Genomic DNA, 7,500 nt, shown 5'->3' with positions numbered 1-7,500 from the left:
TCCCAGGCTCCTTGGGGTAGACCTGTTGTCCCGGGCCGCCGGGGTAGACTTGATGTCCTAGGCTTCGGGGTAGACCTGTTGTCCCAGGCCCCTTGGGGTAGACCTGATGTCCCGGGCCACCGGGGTAGACCTGATGTCCGGGGCCTCCGGGGTAGACCAGTTGTCCCGGGCCCCTGGGGTAGACCTGTTGTCCCAGGCTCCTTGGGGTAGACCTGATGTCCTAGGCTTCGGGGTAGACCTGATGGCCGAGGCCCCTTGGGTAGACCTGTTGTCCCAGGCCCCTTGGGGTAGACCTGATGTCCCGGGCCACCGGGGTAGACCTGATGTCCGGGGCCTCCGGGGTAGACCTGATGTCCGGGGCCTCCGGGGTAGACCAATTGTCCCGGGCCCCTGGGGTAGACCTGTTGTCCCAGGCTCCTTGGGGTAGACCTGATGTCCTAGGCTTCGGGGTAGACCTGATGGCCGAGGCCCCTTGGGTAGACCTGTTGTCCCAGGCCCCTTGGGGTAGACCTGTTGTCCCGGGCCGCCGGGGTAGACCTGTTGTCCCGGGCCTCCGGGGTAGACCTGTTGTCCCGGGCCGCCGGGGTAGACCTGTTGTCCCAGGCCTTCAGGGTAGACCTGTTGTCCCGGGCCTCCGGGGTAGACCTGTTGTCCCGGGCCGCCGGGCTAGACCTGTTGTCCCGGGCCTTCAGGGTAGACCTGTTGTCCCGGGCCGCCGGGGTAGACCTGTTGTCCTAGGCTTCGGGGTAGACCTGTTGTCCCGGACCGCCGGGGTAGACCTGTTGTCCCGGGCCGCCGGGGTAGACCTGATGGCCGAGGCCCCTAGGGTAGACCTGTTGTCCCGGGCCTCCGGGGTAGACCTGTTGTCCTAGGCTTCGGGGTAGACCTGATGTCCTAGGCTTCGGGGTAGACCTGATGGCCGAGGCCCCTTGGGTAGACCTGTTGTCCCAGGCCCCTTGGGGTAGACCTGTTGTCCCGGGCCGCCGGGGTAGACTTGATGTCCTAGGCTTCGGGGTAGACCTGTTGTCCCAGGCCCCTTGGGGTAGACCTGATGTCCTAGGCTTCGGGGTAGACCTGATGTCTTAGGCTTCCGGGGTAGACCTGTTGTCCCGGGCCTCCGGGGTAGACCTGTTGTCCCAGGCTTCGGGGTAGGCCTGATGGCCGAGGCCCCTAGGGTAGACCTGTTGTCCCGGGCCGCCGGGCTAGACCTGTTGTCCCGGGCCTCCGGGGTAGACCTGTTGTCCCAGGCCCCTTGGGGTAGACCTGATGTCCTAGGCTTCGGGGTAGACCTGATGGCCGAGGCCCCTAGGGTAGACCTGGCCTTGGCCTACGGCAGCCTGGGCCTCCGGGGTAGACCTGACAGCCGAGGCCCGGGGTAGACCTGTTGTCCTAGGCTTCGGGGTAGACCTGTTGTCCTAGGCTTCGGGGTAGACCTGTTGTCCCGGGCCTCCGGGGTAGACCTGTTGTCCCGGGCCTCCGGGGTAGACCTGTTGTCCCGCGCCGCCGGGGTAGACCTGTTGTCCCAGGCCCCTTGGGTAGACCTGTTGTCCCGGGCCCCTTGGGGTAGACCTGTTGTCCCGGGCCGCCGGGGTAGACCTGATGTCCTGCGCTTCCGGGGTAGACCTGATAGCCCAGGCCCCTTGGGGTAGACCTTTTGTCCCAGGCCCTGGGGGTAGACCTGTTGTCCCCGGGCGGGCCCTCGCCTACGGCAGCCCGGCCCCTTGGCTAGACCTGTTGTCCCAGGCCCCTAGGGTAGACCTGTTGTCCCAGGCTCTTGGCTAGACCTGTTGTCCCGGGCCGGCCTTGGCCTACGGCAGCCTAGCAAGCGGCAAAAGGATGCAGACAGCGCCGGGGAGGCTGATGGGGGAGGGCGGGGCGCCCCCAACCGCCCATGGCCGGCTGCGCTTGCCACAGAGCGGGCAGGGCCAGGGGCCGGGGCAGGGCCAGGGAGAGAGGGCACGCCAGAGCGTGAATGCCTATGGGCGGGCCGGCGGGCGGCTGCGCGCGCGCGGGTGGCAGGGGGGGCCGGGTGGAGGTGGCTGGGGAGGGGTTGGCGAGGGGGCGGGGATGGTTGGCCGCGCCTTCCTTTCACGCGCAGCGGTGTGGTAGCCTGCAGGCGTGGCCGTGCGTTAGGGTTAGGGTTAGGGTTAGTTGGGGGGGGGGGGGGGGGGGGGGTTAGGGTTAGGGTTAGGGTTAGGGTTAGTGGGGGGGGGGTTAGGGTTAGGGTTAGGGTTAGTGGGGGGGGGGTTAGGGGGTTAGGGTTAGGGTTAGGGTTAGTGGGGGGGGGGTTAGGGTTAGGGTTAGGGTTAGGGTTAGGGTTAGGGTTAGGGTTAGGGTTAGTGGGGGGCGGGGGGAGTTAGGGTTAGTGTTAGGGTTAGGGTTAGTCGGGGGCGGGGGGAGTTAGGGTTAGGGTTAGGGTTAGTTGGGGGGGGGGGTGCGTGTCACTGTTTCTGTCTCTGTGCGGACCAGGGCCGGTGGCTTCGTGCCGGCCCCGGGCGCCTCGGCACCGAGTCCCCACGGCCCCCTAGAGTCACGTCGAGGGCCCAAGACCTCTGCGGACCGTGAAACAACCCGCCCGAAAGCTACACACAGCGCCTGTGTGCTGGCGGCGGTGCCGGCGGCCGCCGTCGCCTCTACCGGCGGGCGGGGCGGGGCGGGGCGGGGAGGGGAGGGGCGCGGCGGGGCGAGCCGCATCGGGGCCAGGGGGGCCGGCCTGGGTAGGTTCCACCCCAGGAGGGCGTGGCGGGGCAGGGCGGGGGGTGGGTGGTGGGGGCGCTGTTTGGCCAGGTCAGCGTGTCAGCAGGCAGAGCACCGGCCTCGGCTTGCCCGTCGGCTCGGCTGGGGGCGCTTCCGATACGAAAGAAAAAGAAATCAAATGGGTCAATTTTTGGGTTGGTTTGCTTTCCCGGATAAGTTTCTCGTTCCAAGCAAATAGAAGAGCCATTCTTTCAGGAAAGGAGAAAAGAAAAAGGGGCGGGGCGGGGGGGGGCCCGGGGGGGTGGGGGACAACCCAAGAAAACCCAAATCCAAACCACAAGCCCCCCAACCCCCCCAAAAAAAACAACCTCAAAAATCAGTATCAGAGAAAGCCAAAGCAACTGGAAAAAACCCCCAAAAAACCCCCAAAACAGCCCCCCCCCCCCCCCCAGAAAAACAAAACAAAACAAAATACCAAAGCAAACCCAAACCAAATCCCCCCAAAGAACAACAACAAAAAAATGGAAAACATGTCATGGTCTTGAAAGGGGGGGGTGGGGTTGGGGTTCATTGTGTGGGACGGGGGGTCGATCGAGCCATCTGGCTCCGGGGTGTTATGAGGCTGTGAGCTTCGCCCGGCTCCGGGGTCGCTGGGCACGGCGAGGTGCCCGGGCGGCGGGCGACAACAGGGGGACAGCAGGTCTACCATGGATCCGAGCCGGACCCGGCTCATCAGGTCTACCCCGGCGGCGGCTGGGGACATCAGGTCTACCCCGGCTCCGGTCGGGGACATCAGGTCTACCCCGGCTGCGGCCGGGGACAACAGGTCTACCCCGGCTCCGGTCGGGGACATCAGGTCTACCCCGGCTCCGCCCGGGGACATCAGGTCTACCCCGGCTCCGGTCGGGGACATCAGGTCTACCCCGGCTGCGGCCGGGGACATCAGGTCTACCCCGGCTCCGGTCGGGGACATCAGGTCTACCCCGGCTCCGCCCGGGGACATCAGGTCTACCCCGGCTGCGGCCGGGGACAACAGGTCTACCCCGGCTCCGGCCGGGGACATCAGGTCTACCCCGGCTCCGCCCGGGGACATCAGGTCTACCCCGGCTGCGGCCGGGGACAACAGGTCTACCCCGGCTCCGGTCGGGGACATCAGGTCTACCCCGGCTCCGCCCGGGGACATCAGGTCTACCCCGGCTGCGGCCGGGGACATCAGGTCTACCCCGGCTGCGGCCGGGGACATCAGGTCTACCCCGGCTCCGCCCGGGGACAACAGGTCTACCTCCGCTGCGGCCGGGGACATCAGGTCTACCCCGGCTGCGGCCGGGGACATCAGGTCTACCCCGGCTCCGGTCGGGGACATCAGGTCTACCCCGGCTCCGCCCGGGGACATCAGGTCTACCCCGGCTGTGGCCGGGGACAACAGGTCTACCCCGGCTCCGCCCGGGGACATCAGGTCTACCCCGGCTCCGCCCGGGGACATCAGGTCTACCCCGGCTGCGGCCGGGGACAACAGGTCTACCCCGGCTCCGGCCGGGGACAACAGGTCTACCCCGGCTCCGGCCGGGGACATCAGGTCTACCCCGGCTCCGCCCGGGGACATCAGGTCTACCCCGGCTCCGCCCGGGGACATCAGGTCTACCCCGGCTGCGGCCGGGGACAACAGGTCTACCCCGGCTCCGGTCGGGGACAACAGGTCTACCCCGGCTCCGGCCGGGGACATCAGGTCTACCCCGGCTGCGGCCGGGGACATCAGGTCTACCCCGGCTGCGGCCGGGGACAACAGGTCTACCCCGGCTCCGGTCGGGGACATCAGGTCTACCCCGGCTCCGGCCGGGGACAACAGGTCTACCTCCGCTGTGGCCGGGGACATCAGGTCTACCCCGGCTCCGGTCGGGGACAACAGGTCTACCCCGGCTCCGGCCGGGGACATCAGGTCTACCCCGGCTGCGGCCGGGGACAACAGGTCTACCCCGGCTCCGGCCGGGGACATCAGGTCTACCCCGGCTCCGCCCGGGGACATCAGGTCTACCCCGGCTCCGGTCGGGGACATCAGGTCTACCCCGGCTCCGCCCGGGGACATCAGGTCTACCCCGGCTCCGCCCGGGGACATCAGGTCTACCCCGGCTGCGGCCGGGGACAACAGGTCTACCCCGGCTGCGGCCGGGGACAACAGGTCTACCCCGGCTCCGGTCGGGGACATCAGGTCTACCCCGGCTCCGGCCGGGGACAACAGGTCTACCTCCGCTGTGGCCGGGGACATCAGGTCTACCCCGGCTCCGGTCGGGGACAACAGGTCTACCCCGGCTCCGGCAGGGGACATCAGGTCTACCCCGGCTGCGGCCGGGGACATCAGGTCTACCCCGGCTCCGGCCGGGGACAACAGGTCTACCCCGGCTGCGGCCGGGGACATCACGTCTACCCCGGCTCCGGTCGGGGACATCAGGTCTACCCCGGCTCCGGTCGGGGACATCAGGTCTACCCCGGCTCCGCCCGGGGACAACAGGTCTACCCCGGCTCCGCCCGGGGACAACAGGTCTACCCCGGCTCCGGTCGGGGACATCAGGTCTACCTCGCTCCGGCGGGACTTAGTGCAATTTCGGCGCCGGCCGGGTAGACCTGTTGTCCCGGCCGTCTGCGGAAGTTCACCAAGGGGTCGCTGTTGTCGGCCGCCTCCGGCTGCGTCATGGTAGGAGGCGGCCTGCGTTGGCGCCCCTCCCCGGTCGAGCTGCATTGGTCCTCTTGGAGGCCTGGCCGGCTTTGGACTCGTCTGTCCGTCTTATGGGAGCGAGGTGACGGGCCGCATCCCCGCAGGTTGACCCCGTACCTGCGTCCGAGGCGGAGCGGAGCGGCCGCGCGTGCGGTCGCCAGGGCCAAGCGAGTGCCGCCTAGCCGGGACGAAGCGCGCGTGCCTTTGTGTCCCGGCTCCCGTCCTTCCCAGGGAAAAGTGGGTCCAGTTGGCGAGGCGAGAGAGAAGGGGCCGCGCGAAAGAGCCGGATCCGCGGAGGCGAGAGAGAAAGGGCCGCGCAAGAGCGGATCCGGAGAAGGCCGAGAGAGAGCAAGAAGGGGGCGAAAGACGATCCGAGAAAGCTGCTCGCCGGCCCCGAGGCGGGGAGAGAGAGCCGAGAGAGCGAGAGCGAGCCCAGAGAGAGAGTTGCCGAGAGAGAAGAGAGAGAGTGAGAGTTGAGCGAGAGAGAGAGAAAGAGAAGCCGCGAGCAGCGTGTCCCGCTCCGGCCCGGCTTCTGCCGGTCGATTGGCCACGGGGGGGGGCGGCCCCCCCCGGGCACCGGTGGCGGGCGAGGCGGCGGCGCCTCGTCCCTTTTCTGCCCGGCCTTAAGCCGGGGGCCCGCTCGGCGGGCGCGGTTTTGGGCCCGTCGGTCCGCCTCGGCGGTGGCGGCGGCGGTGCTCGGCCCGCGTTGGAGAAGCCGTCCCCCTCCCTCGGCCTTAAGCCGGGGACCCGCCTTGTGGCGGGCAGAATTTTTGGGCCTAGTTCTTTTTTTTTTTTTTTTCGAACTTGCCGGGCCCGGCACCCGACGGAGAGCCCCCCGGCCTGGTCCTGGGCGAGGCGGCGGCGCCTCGCCTACCTCGGTCGTGGCCGGATCGACTGAGCCGCTTGTGCCGGGCGGGGCCGGCTTTGCCGCTTTGCCGGGTCGGTTGCTTTCGGTTGAGGCGGGCGGAGTGTGGGGGGCACCCGCCAGGCCTCCTCCGCGGGCCTTGTGTCTTTTTCTCTGGCGGCCCTAAGCCGCGGCACTGAGGAGCGTTGCGACGACAGCGCGAGGCGGGATGCCGGTGAGTCCGTGGTGGGGAGGCAGTTGAGGCCCGTCACTCGGCCCCCCCGCTGCGGGCCCCTGGCCCCGTGGCCCCCGTGGCTAGCACGGGGCGTTGCGAACGCGCCTCCGTGTGCCTTTTTCTTTTGTCGTGCCGTCCCCCGGCCTTTTTTGTTCCGGCAGGGCAAGCCGACCGCCGCGAGGCCGGGCGAAAGCCGCCGGTGGCCCGTGGCCGCGCCAGGTCGGTGGCACTTTTTCTCGCACGCTCGGCCGGGTTCTCCCCGGGCCGCTCCAGTCCCGCCGTTGCCGGCTGCGGGCGGGCGGGTGGCGGCACCCCCCGCGCTCCTCTGCTGCTGAGGCGAGCGAGCGAGCCGACGGGCAGGTGGGCTGGGCGGCCGTCGCCGTTGTTGTCCCAGGAAGCGTGGCCGTGGGGCCCTTGTCGCCGTCGGCGCGGAGCCGCGGCTGATCGATGTGGCTTTTCGGGTGGCGTCGGAGAGGGCCCCCGGCGGGCCGGCTCTCCTTCCGAGGCTTCTCTGTGGCGGGGAAGCCACGGCGGGGAGGGTCCGGTGCTCGGGCAGGGCGGTCTCCTTTCCAATTCGCTTCCCGTCGCAGGCGAGGTGTCGCCCCTCCCGCTGGCCTGGGGAAGGGCGTCTTGACCGTCCCGAGCTGTGTGACGGCCGCGTGGCCCCGCGAGCCTTCAGGTGTCCTTGAAAAAACCACGCGAGGTGCCGGTGCCGGCCCCGGTCCGGGGAGCGCCCGTGTGGGTGCCGGCCGCGAGCAGCGCCGGGCGGCGGTGCGGCTGGAGCTGAGCCGCGAGAAGGGAAAAGAGACGAGAGAGAGAGAGAAAGAAGGGCGAAAGTGTGCCCGAAGGCGATGGGGCGCGGACGCGGGTGGCCCAGAGCCCGGTCCGCAGGCTCCTTTGCCGTTCCGCCGCCTGCTGCAGAGCGAGCCGCGCCCCGGCTGAAAAGGGGCCTCGGTGTCCGGGCCGCGCCCGCCTCGTCGGGTCGCTGCCTCCTCTAGCACGTCCGGTGCTTTC

Source organism: Agelaius phoeniceus, unplaced genomic scaffold (genome assembly GCF_051311805.1).
Source record: "Agelaius phoeniceus isolate bAgePho1 unplaced genomic scaffold, bAgePho1.hap1 Scaffold_109, whole genome shotgun sequence".
In the NCBI taxonomy this organism is placed as follows: Eukaryota; Metazoa; Chordata; class Aves; order Passeriformes; family Icteridae; genus Agelaius; species Agelaius phoeniceus.
The sequence above is the reverse complement of the archived record's forward strand: the minus strand, read 5'-3'. Positions refer to the sequence as shown.